The sequence below is a fragment of the Gouania willdenowi genome, chromosome 12, assembly GCF_900634775.1.
Source record: "Gouania willdenowi chromosome 12, fGouWil2.1, whole genome shotgun sequence".
In the NCBI taxonomy this organism is placed as follows: Eukaryota; Metazoa; Chordata; class Actinopteri; order Blenniiformes; family Gobiesocidae; genus Gouania; species Gouania willdenowi.
The window spans coordinates 27360723-27377304 of record NC_041055.1 but is presented as its reverse complement, the minus strand read 5'-3'; the positions used below and the strand labels follow the sequence as shown (position 1 = coordinate 27377304).

At 36.5% G+C, this 16582-nt stretch overlaps 1 protein-coding gene across 1 annotated transcript in view; it reads right to left on the bottom strand.

The window, feature by feature from the left end:
* Positions 1-16582, bottom strand: part of itga1 (integrin, alpha 1) — a 100971-nt gene that overhangs the window by 69583 nt on the left and 14806 nt on the right. The window lies entirely within an intron of this gene.

Below are 16582 nucleotides of genomic sequence, written 5' to 3'. Positions count from 1 at the left end.
ATATTAGGTTTACCTGACTCTTCTGCTTGTTTTTTCAACATAAAAATAATACAATGCATCCAACATCTGTTTAAATCAGGTTAAATGAGCAGTGGTTGAACCTGCTACCTTTCGTTTTAACTTGATGGTTATCATGAAGCTTTTGCAGAGCTAATGCTAATGCTACATGTGTTGCTGCTGCAGTGAACGCTGCCAGAAGGACCTGCACACAGTGAGAGACAGTTTTAGAATATCTCCATCTGTGATAAAGCTAAAATGTTTCCACACACTAAATACCAAAGGTAGATTTGATCAATTTCTTCTTTGTTTTGTTTGTTGTCTGCTGGCGCCCACCGTGTGACATCACAGACAGTCGACAGAGTCAGCCCTAAAATCTTTATTATTAAAAGTGCTTTTAAAACACAGAAATATAGAGTCTGCTGTGCTTAAATCCAATGCGTTATTTCCTTGTATCGATACAATCGATTGATAACCTTTTAAAACAATTTCAGATCAATTAATGTCATCCGGAAGGCCAATTTGCCGAGCCCAGATCGATGTAGTTGGATCATAGCAATACAATTTGATTAATCGACCTAATGGATGAATCATTACGCCCTTAAAAACTACTGATACATATTTATTTTCATACATCTAATATTTTCACTGCTATATTCATCCTCATAGGGTTGCACATGCGAGACGGAGCTTAACCCAGCTGACAATGGGCATTTAAATCATTGATACACTCAGAACAGAATACCAGGCATCATTCATTCACTCACCCAATCACTGCAACATGCGATCTAGAGCCTCCAATTGATCTGACACGCATGTTTTTGGCCTGTGGTAGAAAAGCCGAGTAACCAGAGAAAACCCATGTAAGCACAAGTTAAACAGGAACACTCCACACATAAAGATCCCAGGTCCTTCCCAGGAGTGGAACCAATGATCTCTGCAGTAAACCAGAGCACAAATGTGACCTCAAATCCAACCTTTCTTTGAAAAAAGTAGTTTACTTGGTTTATTGGAATTCATAAGGCCTTGGATAAACGCTGATTAAAAACACAGTAATTTACACTGCAGTTTTTTCACCCAGTTTCAAACAAAGAAAAATATAACATCTACAAAGTTGGCTTGATTGAGAAGCTACAAGAATATAGGATAGACCACGATGTTTGTCCTCTTTTGAGAGTTGGCAAAAATACAAAGCTTACCAGAATTTCCTTCACATTGTTACTGAAAAGTAAAGTTCAAAAAGGAACTTTGGAAAAAGGCTAATGTTGATATGTTAGTACATGGCATAATGGGCCATAGTCAGAGAATCTCCATAAAACTTAACCAATGCAAATCTCTTAGACGGAACATTGTAAACTAAAGGGATTTCAGTGAATAAATCAGACATGAGACCAACCTAAACAGATGAATATGGCATTGATACAAAGACGTTCAATATGGTGAGAACACCCAAGAAAACCCTGGACAGAAACACTCATTTTACATGCTGTAATGGAACTTAATTCACGTCCTAAGCTCTACAATACGTTAATTCAAAGTAATCTGACTAACATAGAAATGCCTGTGAACACATATAAAAGACGAGGACTCAAATGGAGATGAAATTGAACCCAAACAACGACACTGATTTCTTCTGGGTCTTGTGTAAAATTACTACAATTACACTTAACCCCACTTTGGCTCCCAGCCTTTCATATAAACAGAGAATTTCTCTGAGGTCCAAGTTCACCTGCTGCTGAAGTTAGTGCTGAAAGTTACATCCACCACAATACATTAAATATACATTTAAAATGATTCATGGGTGAGTGATGATGTGATAAATAGATTTCTGTTGACATTTCTAGTTGAAACACAATGTAAGCACAAGTCGACTGTTTTACAAGCTCATCTCTGATGCCATTTTTGACGTCGGAAAAACTGGACTTCACATTTTCTTACGTAATTTTGCAAAAACAACAAAAGCACACAGACTAAAGAATATGAAACTAATTTCAGGGGGAACACAGGCAGCCATACCCAGAGTCCTATTAGATAAAGATTAAGTATGCATTTCATCTTAAATTTCTATTAAAAACACACACAAAAAAACATTTGTTTGTAAGCAGGGGTGGACAAGCATGTGGATGCAGACATGAAAAGTAAACTGACAAAAACAGAGTAACAAGTGGCAAAAAATGGTCCAAAAGTGGCAAAAACCTGAAAAGAAAAGATTAAAAAGTTACTAAAATAGGCAACAAAAAAAAAAAAAAGAAGAAACAAGTGATATGTATTGACAAAAGGTATTAACAAAAGGTAGCTTAAATGGCCAAAATGTAGCAAACAATAGTGAAAAAGGGCAGAAATGTGGATCAAAAAGAGGTAAAATGTAGGGAAAAAAGGTAACAAATAGTATTTTTTGATAGCTTATTGAGATGGAAAGTGGCCAAAAAAAATGTTAAAGAAAAGACAAAAATTGGATAAAAGTGTCAAAAACGTGATAAAAAAAGAGCAAAAAGTGACTAAAATGGGCAAAACAAAAAGAGAAAAAAGTCATATGTATTGGCAAAAGATAGCTTAAATGGACAAAATGTGGCAAACAATAGTGAAAAAGAGCATAGGATGTAACAAATACAATTTTTTGGTCGCTTATTTGGATGGAAAGTGAAAAAAGGACAAAAATTAGATAAAAGTATCAAAAACCACTAGCAAAAATGGACAAAAAATAGGGAAAAAGGGGCATTTATTTGCAAAAGGTAGCTAAAGTCTGAAAAGAGTGTCAAAAAATAGTGAAAAGGGAAAAAAAGTCCACCGCTCATTGTGAGTAAATCCTCCTTTTTTGGAATAATTTTTCATCTATGACGCCTACACTATGTGTTTATCTGTGTAATACTATAGGTAAAAAATTAATCATGAGTGAGTCTTTTTTTTGGGGTGTAAAGTCCCATAAATGGATGTAGGTAGAAGCATTTTTACTTCATTCCACATCGTGATTTCTCTCGTTTCTTCACCAGACAAGGAGGACACCATTTTTGTTCTAGTTTGTTCCCATGATATGTGAATGAATTAAAAACACTTTTATTATGCACTCGTCTCCTTGACTCCACATCCCACAATGCAATGCGCGAGAATTTCAACAACAGTGTTTATTGAAGTCCAAAGCAAACTTTCAAGGAGACCTTTTTTTTCCTTCTTGTTGGAGTAAGTGATGTTCCATTCATGGAGCCATGAGGCATACACAATAATTCTATCTAATAAAAAATTACTATTGGGGGTAGCAGCTTTAACAGTGTATGCGATAAAACCACAATACGGTGGTGGTGAAGTGTGACTTTCTTGATGGAGAACTCTGACCTTTGTGCATGAAGATTGCATGTTCTCCTGGTGTTTATGTGGTTTGTCTATGCACTCGTGCTTTCTTCCACAGTCTAAATCACACTTTGTCATCCACAGCTTGGAGGGTTTTAAATGCATTCTCTGCTTTAGCATTTGCGCCAATGTCTAATCTGTGCTGTGACAAGGAAAGCGGCAATTTTAAACTTTCTCTGTTGGGCTCAATTCTCTATCTGTGTCTATTTTGTACTATGAAAATTCCACTCTCAGACTATTAAAACAAAGACGCCACTTTCAGGTTTCAAATTTAAGGCAATGTTATCAATCCCAATAATCCACTCTTGGTGTTCCTGAAAATATAGGATTATTAAACGCAAGGCTCAAGGACCCGTTTCATTTACTGGGTGCAATGATTATACCAAACTATTCAGGGGTTGTGTTTCCCTGAGATGCAAAAATCCCTGAAAACAGGTTAACATAGCACCTTGCAGTATTTCTACCGTGTTCCTACTAATCCTGTAATAAAGCCTTGTTACCCTCATTTTTTTAAGTTCCCCTTCAACCAACCATGCTCTGTTTTCTCTTACATTGAGCTCATCTTGAAGCAGTTTACACTAAGATCGTTTGCGTTCCCTAAAGACAGGTGGAACTCGAGTAGAAGCCTCCTGTTGGTAATTACTAGCGGGAAACCACATCGTCATAATTTTGAAAAAAGCCACATTTATTTCCAATTGCCCTCCGTCACCTAAAAAAACACTGCCTGTATTGACAGTCAACGTTGCAGGGGGACTTTTCTTGCAAAAAAAGAAGCTCCAGGATCAACCATTAGATTCAACGGAGTAATAGGAACTTTTGACACAGGTATCCAAACTGTCTTTCATGCTTTTCACACACAAACAGCCGCTGCTGCTTTGGGAGGACAGTAATTCAATTCAATTCAATTTTTATAGCAGAAATTACCACAATAGTCATCTCGAAGCACAAAAGAAACTAGGATACGTGCATTCATGTCAGAGTCTCTGAAACACCAGGAAACCCTCCAATTACACAAGATAAAGACCCTACATTTGTCACTAGTCTCTATAGAGAAAACTGTCATTAAGAGCTCCACAATTGTGCGTGTTAATGAGGATATCGGTAAGGGACGACAGGTTTCGAAAAAGGGAGGGGAGGGTGAGCGTGGTTGTTTCTATACAAGTCTCACGATTCTACATACTGCAGCTTTAAGGCTTTGTTGATGTTAAAATCTGTTGATAAAGTCAATTTTGATAGCTTTAGTAGCACAGGCTCCATACCTGAGCTAAATTCTGTAAACTCTATGAACAGTATTATTATATTACTAATTTGATACAGATGAGCAAATGTAAGATGTAACTTTTTTAGCTAATCTGCTGTAAACACCTGCTGGGTAAAGGGTATATCGGTGCAGAAAAGAACTGTTTGATATGTGAGAAGTAAAAGATACTGAAATGAAGAGAGTACATGTTGGATAATCAAAAGCAAAATATACAGTAAGTCACTATTGTAAAATTATTACACGAAAGTCAAGGAAACATCAAAAGAAAGATCAAAGCGATGAGCAGACGTCTCTGAAGAAGACTGGCAGTTGACAGTCGAAACATGTCAGGAAGTCAAAGTGGATTTCCTAAGGAACAGTTGAGTGAATGAATGAAACCTTAACATATTATTCAAAAAGAAGACAAAAAAATCTTGCAGGAATTATAAATTACTTTTGTTTGATACTTTAAAATATTAATTTGAGATAAAAATGCAAAATGAGCTTTACAATAAGTACTGCTGGCCTGTGATTGCCAATTCAATGTGATTTACATTAAACTAGTACAGTGCCCGTCGGAGGTATGTATTCATATTGACATTAACAGGAGTTCCACAGTGTGGATGGGAAAATGAATGGGATATCTGTATATATCTATATATTTTCTTTTGGTAGCCAGAACATCACCAAAATGTGATCAGCTGTTCCTTGACCTATTATCAACGTTTCCTGAAAATTTCATCAAAATCCGTTTAAAGCTTTCCAAGTTATTGTGTACAGACAGACAGCGTCGCACTGCATTAGCTTAGCATTAGCATTTAAAATATTAATTTGAGATAAAAAATGCAAAATGAGCTTTACAATAAGTATTGCTGGCCTGTGAAGCAAATACATCCGCACAGACACATACTGTTTTTTATGTTATTTTAGGGTACATTTTATGAACGTCTTCATATACAAACAATGATAAACATCAGGGGTAATTTCACTTTCATGCTGGAGGGTGTTAACTGATACACATGATGTGCATCCTTTAGGAAGAGAAACAATGTATGCAGTTTACTCTACACTACAAACGCACGCACATTTTAAAATGCACACAAAGACATAGAGATAATGATCTGACGGGACTTCAGGAACTCCCAGGGAATGAGACAGTTTACAAAAGTCCATCCTGTCTTCAGCCTGCAGCACATATCTGGAACAGAGACTCAGGAAGACTCTGATTAGTTTTCATGCACATCCTCACTAGAATATAATCACCCACGCCCATCTAACCCCCTTTTCCTCATCCTCTCACATGCCTCGGCCCCACTGCTATGCTTTTGTTTCTCCTGGTAACAATGTATAGAACGCATTAATGCTACTCTGTTTTCATTCTGACATACTATATTCCTCTGTTATCTCTGGAAGTCTATTCTAATGAGTTTTTCTTCTGTCTGCGTTCATTTACTGCCTGTATACGGAACATGGAGGGACGTTTGGCTGCACAAGATACAAGATGAATATTAATGATCTATATTCCATTATTCAATTAGAGATAAAAACTGTTTTTTTAAAAATCGGTAACACTTGAAGTTTTCTACGTAAAGGCTGACAATACGCTGTCATTAAGTGTTGTCTGTTACCCTAACTCTAACCCTTCATTATCCTGACCAATAGCCCTAAACTTAACCCTAACCTTAACCTTAACCTTAACCCTTAACCCTAACCCTATTAACCCAACTAGAACCCCACCAGTCCACCTAACCCAAAATATGCCAATATAGCTCCAAAGGTGATACAATTTAGCAAACTACACTTAATGACAGCCTTTATGACACCCTATTCATTCTAATGACATGATAATGACAGCATAAATAAAGACAAACTCAGTGTATTAGATTCTCTGTGGAGGACGTTCACTCAGTTCATAAAGAGTTTTTTCTCTGCAGTCCTTTCCAGTGAACGCTGTTTGCAAAGAGCATCCAAGGAATCTGTACTGTATACAAGAGGGCACTGCTGGGATTTGATGATGGATGACAGTCCATGGGTGAATATATACAATGGCTGTGTTCGAAATATCACACTCCGTACTATACACTATAATCTCAATGAGTATATTCTGTCTACTATATACCATAAGTATGATATAATTATCTCCATTGATTCTCCACCTTTGAAAGTTCTGAAAGCATTTTAAGCAAGAAAGTGACATTCATGAGGTCATTTGATCTCACGTATACACATTTCATTCTGACATTTCGGAACATTTTTGAAGACCCACCATTGTGTTACTGAGAAAACACACGGTTAACTTCAAAACAAGAGCCCTATTTACAAAAGTTTAAAAAATCTAATTGAAGACAAGAAGAGATGCATTTGTTTTGAAAAGTGGATGTTTTTTAGCTTGAAGCCAGTTCAAGGACAATTTTACATTCCGCTCGCAATGCATCATGGGGCGGTCGAGTATGACTAGTGTGCCTACCGTGCAAACTTAAAAGATGTCCCGATATAGCATACATCCGGGTATTTCTTGCGTACTCTTGCGTATAAATCTTTTCATACTATCTAATGTGAACGCACTACAAACTCATTTTGAAGTCAAACTTAGTACGAGTACTATGTTAGTATGCCATTTCGAACACAGCCTTTGGAAATCCAGCAGTTTTACCAACTCAAAACATTACTCACTTCCTATTCTGTTATTGAAAGTGTCCAAATATTATGTGGTGCGACTGCTCTTTCAGAAAAAAATCTAATTATTCTAAATCAATTTTATTTTATTTTAGGCCCTATTACAGTTAAATTATAGTCCTTTATAAAATTGCAAAGTATTTTTATTTCTATCAAAATATTAATGCAAACATTTTATGAAATATCATGTGGTGAATCTCATTGACAATTCAATTAAAGGAGTTTTAATGAATGCAAGGTATTGTTTTTAAACCTGGACAATGTCAGAACCTTTTCTTTCATGTTTGCTGTGCCCTCCATTGACAAATATAGATCTTTTTTACGGTTAAGAGCTTTAAAATGCAATAATAAGCCTTTAATCGAGTAAATGTCAAATAACAGGTGGAACAGTACCATTACACAGCATCAGTAGAGTGAAACAAACATGTCCGCTAACACAGATGGATGTGTTTTTCATGGAGAAAGTGCCGACTAATATCCATCAGATGGTCAGTGGTCAGGTCAGTGATGCTGAACCACCAGCAAACAGACAGCAGTTCAACAGAGGCAGAAATCCCTGCGCAACAGCTGTAAAACTGCATTGACCGCACATTAGGGCACAGATGTAAGTGCAAGGCCAACAACAATGAGGTTTATTCCCACAGGATAAACCTGAAGCTACTCAGACTAAGTCCGTGTGGAGATTGTTGGTTACGTCACAAACATTTTGAGCGTGTAGTAAGAATGGAGGCCAAAAACAAACCAAAAATAAAAAAATCCAAAGCAATTAATTCATCCTATACAAAATTTTCATTCTGTCTTCTTTTATTCTCTCTCTCTCTCTAAAAAAAAATGATTCACCTTTTTAAGGCTGACAAACTCTAGAGCAGTGTTGTAGTACTCAAAACCAGTCTCGAGACCATTTTTTATATTTGTCTTGAACTTGAAAGCATCTTTACTCGGTCTTGTCTCGGTCTCGGAGTGCCCGAATTCGGGATTTCTGTGTCGAGACCGGTCAAAACCAGCACTGATTTCTTCTATTCTTAAACTTTACTAATGTGATAATGAGAAGAAGAACTTGGTAAAACGATAAATATCTTTGATTAATGCGTTACATTTTTTTTTGCCTGTCAAATGTACTTTAAAGAAACCAAAACTTAAGAGAGAATTCTCTTAAACTGTTCAACCTTGTCATGGTTTCGAAAATTAATTAATTGGGTTGTCTCCGTCTTGGTCTTGACTCCTAAAAGTCTTGGTCTTGGTGCATTGTGGTCTCGGCCAAGTCTTGGTCTCGGATAATACAGTCTTGAGCACAACACTACTCTGGAGTTCATAATTTTAGGCTCATAAACCACCCACATTCCACAAAAGTGAGGCTTCATGCTTGTTTTATGCAGATCTTCTAATACTCTAGGTTCAGTGTTTGATTCCGGTTTGTATTAAACATGCCTAAAGTTAAACCTGCTCATGTTGTTTAGTGCACTCTATTTCACAAATACTTGAGACAGCTAAAAATAGCACATCCCAATAATTGTACACACACGGAGCAGAAGAAGAACTCAAAGATGTTACTCTCACTCATGTTCCTGAGAGGATTCAGCTAAATAAGGTAGTGTTCCCTGGGTAATGCGTGCAGAGGATGACTTACTCATGCATCTGTTGTTTGATCTGCAAATAACAGTGACAGTAATGTCTGTGTAAGATTAGGGAATTTTTTCTGACTCTAGATGAGTGCTGTTGAGCATGATTCAGCAAAAATGGAACACTAAAGTTTAAAGACTTTAGGGAAAAGGTGATGCCTGCTGCAGCTCCCATTGAAACAAAGCAGATTTATCCTCACTGGTTTCTATAAGATAAGAACTACTTCTGACGATATTTTGAACTTGTAACAATAACCAGACCCATAGTATGGTAATTAGAAATATCTGGATGTTTAGAGATCAAACCACATGATCCACACTCTTTCTTTGTTGATCTACTTTTACAGTTTTTCTTTTTTTTTTCTTTTTTCATAAAGTTACAGGTAATTGTCATATTTCCTGAGACTTTCTGTAGGAGTAAATTGTTTGTTTTTCAAATAGTGAAAATCCTTGTACTCTTGATGTTGGCCTTGACAGCTGAAACCCCTCAAAATCACCTGGATCTTATTTGTGCATGAGATTAAAGACTGTAAAGATTTTAGCATAATTTTGCAGTAATCTCTTGGTTAGGTTATGAAACAGCTTTTTTTTATTTCCGGTGGTTGGCTTGAGAGTCGCTTGTCCGGTCTTTGAATTAATTTCTTTGTTTGGTTGTTAGATTTTTGGGTGGTTTTTGGCTGCTTTTTAAACCAAAAACCCTATGAAAAAATGTTCATTTTGGTAAGGGGATTCAATAATTGTTAAGTCATTATTAAAATTTCTTAGCTAAGTCAGATGTTTGAGACTGGCATGTACAGACTTACTCATTCTGTCATTTAGGTTTTCCAAGACTAAGATTAATAGGAATTGCATGTTTAGGTAGAGTCTGAGAAAAGGTGGCACCATTATAGCTAACATATGATCCCCCAAGTAGCCCGACCAAAGACTAACAGAGCGACTTTGTTCTTGAGTATAGTGATAGTGACACTGATCTCTGATGATTGGCTGTTAGAAATCACATTATAATTGAACATATTGAAGCCCAGGCACATATTTTACTTATTTACTGAATATTTAAAGACAGTTAAGTAATTTCAAATTCTTTTTCATTACATTTGAATCCAAACATCTCAACCTTCATACCTTTGATATGCACCAATACATTAGTTTCAAGTCTCGCCACTGAAGTCTTGAGTCAAGACAATCAAATCCAAGTCAAGTCTCAAGTCAAGTCATTCATGATTTTGTCAAGTCGAGTCTAAAGTCATCAAATTTGTAACTCGAGTCCAAGTCATGTAACTCGAGTACACACTGTTGTTTCTATGATGATACTTTCCAAAGTTGAGGTTATAGTGGAGTGCTTGTGACCCTAGAATTCAAAGTTATTGTTAAAGCTTAAAAAGACCATTATTTGTTCTCCTTTCATAAATCTGAGCTTAAACGGAAGCATATGTACGAATTAGCACCCTCACTTCAAAGTGGTTCTGCGGTTCCCTCTGGGGAAGCTGGAAACAACAATCTGACACATGTGAGGCGCAATTACAGGTCTCTTCAGGATGCTCTGCTCTCTATCTGCCCTCTCTGAGTTTGTCACTTGTCTCTTCATCAGAGGCCCTGCACAGGGTCGAGAACCTTTGACTCAGACAACACAGAGGTAAAGTTTCATTCCCAACCCAACAGTGGCAGGTCCTCTGTCTCCCATACGCTCAGTGGACATGGCTGCCCTCCATTAGCCTCACAACAAATCCTTCATCTCTGCAGCCAGTTTAGTCATGCAACACTGACGTTTCCTAACATTAGTACATGTGGCTTTGCACAACTGAGTCAACATATCATATATAATGTGTAAAAATGATTTAGCAAAGTTGTATTTAAAGTCATAACTTATATTCTGTATCTTTATATAGCTTACCTACTTCATTAAGCTAACCAATAACCTAAAGATATATATCAATAAGAAATGTCCTGCTTGACTTGATTTTCTTCCTTCTTTAAAGTTTTTAATTCCTTTTTGCATTATTTGAGAACAGTGAAAAACTAAACTGAAATTCACATGCAACGATAGTGCATGGCATGCTGATGTTAGCATTAGCAATTAGCTTGGTTTCTTCCTACATCCTCTCTAACATGCTGTATTGTTGAAAGCCATCGTGTTAATGGGTTTTTAGGGTCTTTGGCAGCCAAACAATGACAGGAATGTGATTTCCATCTCACTTTGTCCTCAGTTAGCAGGAAACTGGCCTTTACTTTTTAGAGTGGATCGACCACAGCCGGGGAAGAAGAAGAAGCCAGATGCAAGATGATAAACAGAAATCCAACGCAAACACAACACAAAATATATCAAATCACGAAACCCATGTTTCCCCACAGTGAAATCCTACCAACAGAAACCACGGCATCTTCAGCTCAGCCTCTGGTTTCTTACAGCCACAGTCTCCAAATAGTTTTACTGACACACCAGCTCTCTATGTTTATCTAATAAGTCTTAATTTGGGATTCCATCATTCTATCAACCCTGCTTTGAAGCACCTCACCCAGCCTGCACTCTGTTATACCCTCTATATACCTTAAATCTTGACTTTTCCCAAATGCATCATTCCCATCGAGGCATACGGTTAAGTTAAAACTAATGCTGCACGATTAATCTAATCACAATTGCAATATGAGAACATGCGAAATACGTATAACCACACGAAAGGCTGCAATTTGTCCTCTGGAGTCTATAAAGCTTGCAGCCCAAGAGCCACTGTTTTTGCACTGTGTAGACTGTCTAAGTTTACAGAGTCGATCTGTTTGCACTTTGCAGAAATGCCTTTATTTTCTGACAGTTCTACAATATTTGTTTTAGTTTTTTTATATAGAAACACCTTAAAATTACAGTAATGCCACATTACTATTGTCTTTGCACTTTACATTTTTTTTCTTTTTATGGGTGTGTTTGTGTTTTAAGTTACATACACAGCATGTTTGTTATCCAGGCAAGAAGTGTCATTAGGCCATTTGTCAAATCACAATCACAATATTGTTTACCATAATTGCAAAATTTCCCCGAATCCTGCAGAACTAGTTAAAACACTGACAAAGGTGTATCGATAAGACCCTTTGTTTAAAATGAATCGTTCTAAATACTTGCCTAAATAAGAGTGCAGTTATTATTATTATTATTATTATAAGAGTGCAGTTGTGGTCTGTCACTCAGTTGTGAAGATTGTCTTTGGAAAAAAAAAACTTTTAACTGTATTTCTGCAGCAGGACATGAATGTGGTCGATACACAAAAAGCACACAAGTGCACACACACACGCACAGTTGTTTCCTGTCTGTGACATCACATTCTTGGCATGTCACACAAACCATTGGAATTGGAGGATATCACATCCAGCTCAAGGGGCGGAGTCACTACTTGGCATGACCGCTCTGCAGACACAGAGGAGGTGCAAAGGGGGCGGATTCTCTAAAGTTATGTTCACTACTTAACACAAAAAAAGTGTTGTGCAAAGTTCACCATGCATGCACGCATTATCCAGTTGTTTTCCAGTAAAATGGCTGACCTATGAACTCCACGCAGGCTGGCATTTCTAGAAGGAGACAGCAGCTTTACAGCTGACTGCTGCAGCCCATCCACAAAACAGAGATCTGCTTTGACACATTATACACCAACACTTATACATTTGTTGGTGCAGAAGTTGTATATTCAGAACATATTTTTGCCATAAAACTTTAAAAGTAAAAGTAAATAATGATTTAGTGGTTTCTGTGCTGTTAAATTGTTTTATTGCACCTGTAGGAGCCAATTAACAATATACAGCTAGTAGGTAAAATGCCAGCATTTTTTACATGTTATGATTTCATTCATTCAGACAACTGCTTTTCAGGAAATTTATTTTTGATCTTCAAATAAAATGTCCAGAAATAAGATCCATTTACTTTAATCTTCAAAGTAAATTTCCTGAAAAATAGTTGTCTGAATAAATGAAACCTTAACCTATTTTTCAAAAAGAAAACAAAATAAACTTGCTGGAATTATCGCGAACAAGTAAAGGACACCAAAAGCAATCAGCAGACCCCTCTGAAAGAAGACTGACAGTTGACAATCGAAACATGTGAGGAGATCAAATTCCTGAAAAACTGTTGTCTAAATAAATGAAAACTAAACATATTATTAAAAAAGAAGACAAAAATAACTTGCTGGAATTGCCAGCATTTTTATTTTGCCCCTCATTTTATTTTCAAAGTTAAGTACTGAGTGTTGACTTAAGTATTGATGAATTAATGAGATGTTATTGACTGAATTTAAAAGCATCAAATGAAATATAATAGTAAGAATGAAAAATTTAATGCATGCCGATATAACGCTTCACCCTTAAAAAAAAAATCAAATAAATTGCATCTACATGTGTCTTTCTCTCAGTTGCATTTCCTTTTCCTTGGGAACTTTGCAACGGTTTATTAAACCTTTAAGAATTAATTTGTTTCGGCTCGGACTGATTTCCTTTTCTTCACACATGCCTGACTGTGGATTCTGACCTGGTTTCCAGTGTGAGAGTAATGCCCCTGGTGACCCAACACTCTTTAAAATGTAGTCATCTAGGTTTGAGGTAATGCTTTGGGTCTTCCAATGTCAAGTTAAGCAGCTCACTTACCCTGTGAAAATCTCAAAGTTGTGGGAAAACCATGTGGTAATTCAGTCTGATGTAAAGGAAACTTACTTGTTACATTTAATAATGTCTGATTGCTGTTATCACAATGTGAAATATAAAGAATGGTCATTGATACTTTATTTTTCATAATAATTCTACTAATTATTTACTTTTACCTATTTTCCCATTTTCCTTCGGTTTCTATGTCGACATTGGAGAGAAAGGGCGTGCAACTGTTTTTAATGTGTCACAACCAAAGGTTAGAGCTGTGGTGTCAAACTCATTTTTGTTTAGAGAACAAATACGCACTAGATCACAAGTGTGCCACAGATTTTAGGTGAGAAAAACTATTTCAATATTAATGTGCCCTAGTTTGCACTTCCATATAAAAATTATATGTATAGTATGTTAGGCACAGACAATATCCAATCACTAAGTGACAGTTATCTGTCCCTACGGGATCTTTACTTAATATTCCTTAATTTTAGGGAACAATTTTTATTACATTTGGTGAAGTTTTATGGAATAATATGAGTGAAAAATGCAGGATTTGTGTTCTTTTAACAATTTGAGATTGAAAATGACAGCCATCATGTGATAAAAGCGCAGGAAAACTGGAAAAAATTGTGGAGTACAATTTAATTTGTAAATTCAGAGGAACTGAGATCTACAAACTGAATTATTTGGTAATTTACACAATGATTCATGTTTTCTTTGGCATTTTCTCCCACAGGCCGAATGAGATACTTCTGATTATTGATCTGAATTATTTTTATCTTCTTTTTGAATAATATGTTAAGGTTTATTTATTCAACAGTTTATCAGGAAATTTACTTTGATATTCTGACATTTTTTGACTGTCAGCTGCCAGTCTTCTTCAGAGGCGTCTGCTGATTGCTTTGATGTTTCCAGGAAGTTTTTTTTTTTTACATGTTAAGATTTTATTCATATGTAATATATATATATATATATATATATATATATATATATATATATACAACTGCTGTGTGTGTGTAATAATATGTTTCATTTATTCAGACAACTGTTTTTCAGGAAATTTACTTCGATCTCCTGACACCTCAAATTGTTGATTAACTTATACCTGGGCCAGCATTTCAATAATTCTACTGGTAAACTAGTCAAAAAAAACCATATGATATCGCTGCATTATTATTACAATAATGATTATGTTTCCTTGATTTCCGTGAAATGAAACATCAAAGCAATCAGCAGACACCTCTGAAAAAGACTGGCAGTTGACAGTCGAAGCATGTCAGGGAGATCAAAGTACATTTCCTGAAAAACAGTTGTCTGAATAAATAAAACCTTAACGCATTTGTTCCTGTCAGTTTCTGACACTCCCTGTCTTTTTTGGTGTCTGTTACCCTTCCCTATGTTTCTACACACTGTCCTTCTGTTCCCAGTTTTAGGTTGGTATTTATTTATTGTTTTTCGCCAGCCTTAGATGGATTAATTCAACTTTATCCTACCTGTGTCTAATCCCAACATTCGTCCTGTTTTATATCAGCGTAACTTTGACCTTTCCATTGGGAAGCGCTCTCAGTGCCACAAAGATGATTGTTTACATGGAGGCAAGTCAAAGATGGCAAAGCTCAACACTGTAAACCCAACATTCATAACAACCTCTGAGTGGGAGTCCAGTGACACCAGATCTGGCAGTAAAACAGAGAACAGGAGAGTCTACGACTGTCTCTGAGTGAAACATCATGTTGAACTCAGCGGGTTTTGACGTTGTTGACAATTTGCCTTTTGTTTATGAATTCTCCTGTCATAGCTGTGGAGAAGTCGGCTTTGACAAATTCACTTTAGGACCTTGTTGATAGCTCCCCTGTGGTTCGAATAGATTTAGAGACACAAAGCGATCCAGTTCAGGTCCTCGTGTTTCACATCTCAGGTATACTCTGTGCAACACTGCTGGTGTGTGTTTGACCGTGTTACACTCAACCTCCCACTGTGCCAAGAGATGATGATTAGGATCACAAGGTCTCCATGCCCCCTCATCATGTTCGCTTCTACTTGACTTCTTCAACTGTGAATCCCGTGTTTTAGGGAGAACATGAGTTAGCCTTTGAACCACAGCTAACAGGCGTAGCAGTCATCTGGTTAGGATTATAAGATAGTAGAATTGGTTGGTGGGATCTGTCGGTTATTTGTAGACTTCTTTAAAAAAATAGAAGAAAATTTAATAGATTTGCCTGAACTAGACCAGCACTGCTCACCTACCTTCTGTCTAGCCTTTAGCCTTATGGTGTAAAATACCTTGACCATATTTTGGTTCCCCAATAAAAAGGACACTAGGCCAAATCTTAAGATACTTAAATGATACTTGAAGTTTAGGGAAAGTTAATACCAATTTATATCAAGATACAATACAAACGATATACGATACCGAAAATGTATAACCTAGTCAAGATTAAAAAATGGTAATATATATATATATATATATATATATACATACATATATATATATCCCTTACTCTTAAGGTGCGTTTACACCGAATGCGACTTCAGCAACTATAGTTGCTTAAATCGCCCGTAATGAGTTGCTTGAACATAGTCGCGCTTTTTGCTGCTTTATTACTTCCTCTACTACAGAGACGGACGACCGGGTGAGTGGCGTGGGAAGAAACTCCTTACCAATTGGATGTTGCGATACAGCGTCACTCAAAATCGCTTGAAAAATTCAAGATTTTTGACTTTGAGCAATTTAGATTGCGCGATTGAGTTACTAGAATTGTGCGATTTGCGTCGCTTGAAGAAAGATCCATTGACATTGTATCATTTATTTTTATCTATTTTGAATGTCATCTAGTCACCAGAGTCTCTGAAGTTGCGTTTGGTGCCAGAATCAGAATCAGAATTCCTTTATTAATCCCAGGGGGAAATTGCTTTGTTACAGCCACAGAAAAAAAAAAAAATCACAAATAAAAGAATAAAAACGTTAAAGACAAAAGAAAGAATAAACAATAAATAAGTGTATATTAAGTTACTCTTTCCCTGGGCTCACAGGAACAAAAAGGTTGGGATATGGCAAGACTAGAACCTTCAATCTCTGGTCTTAGAGGCA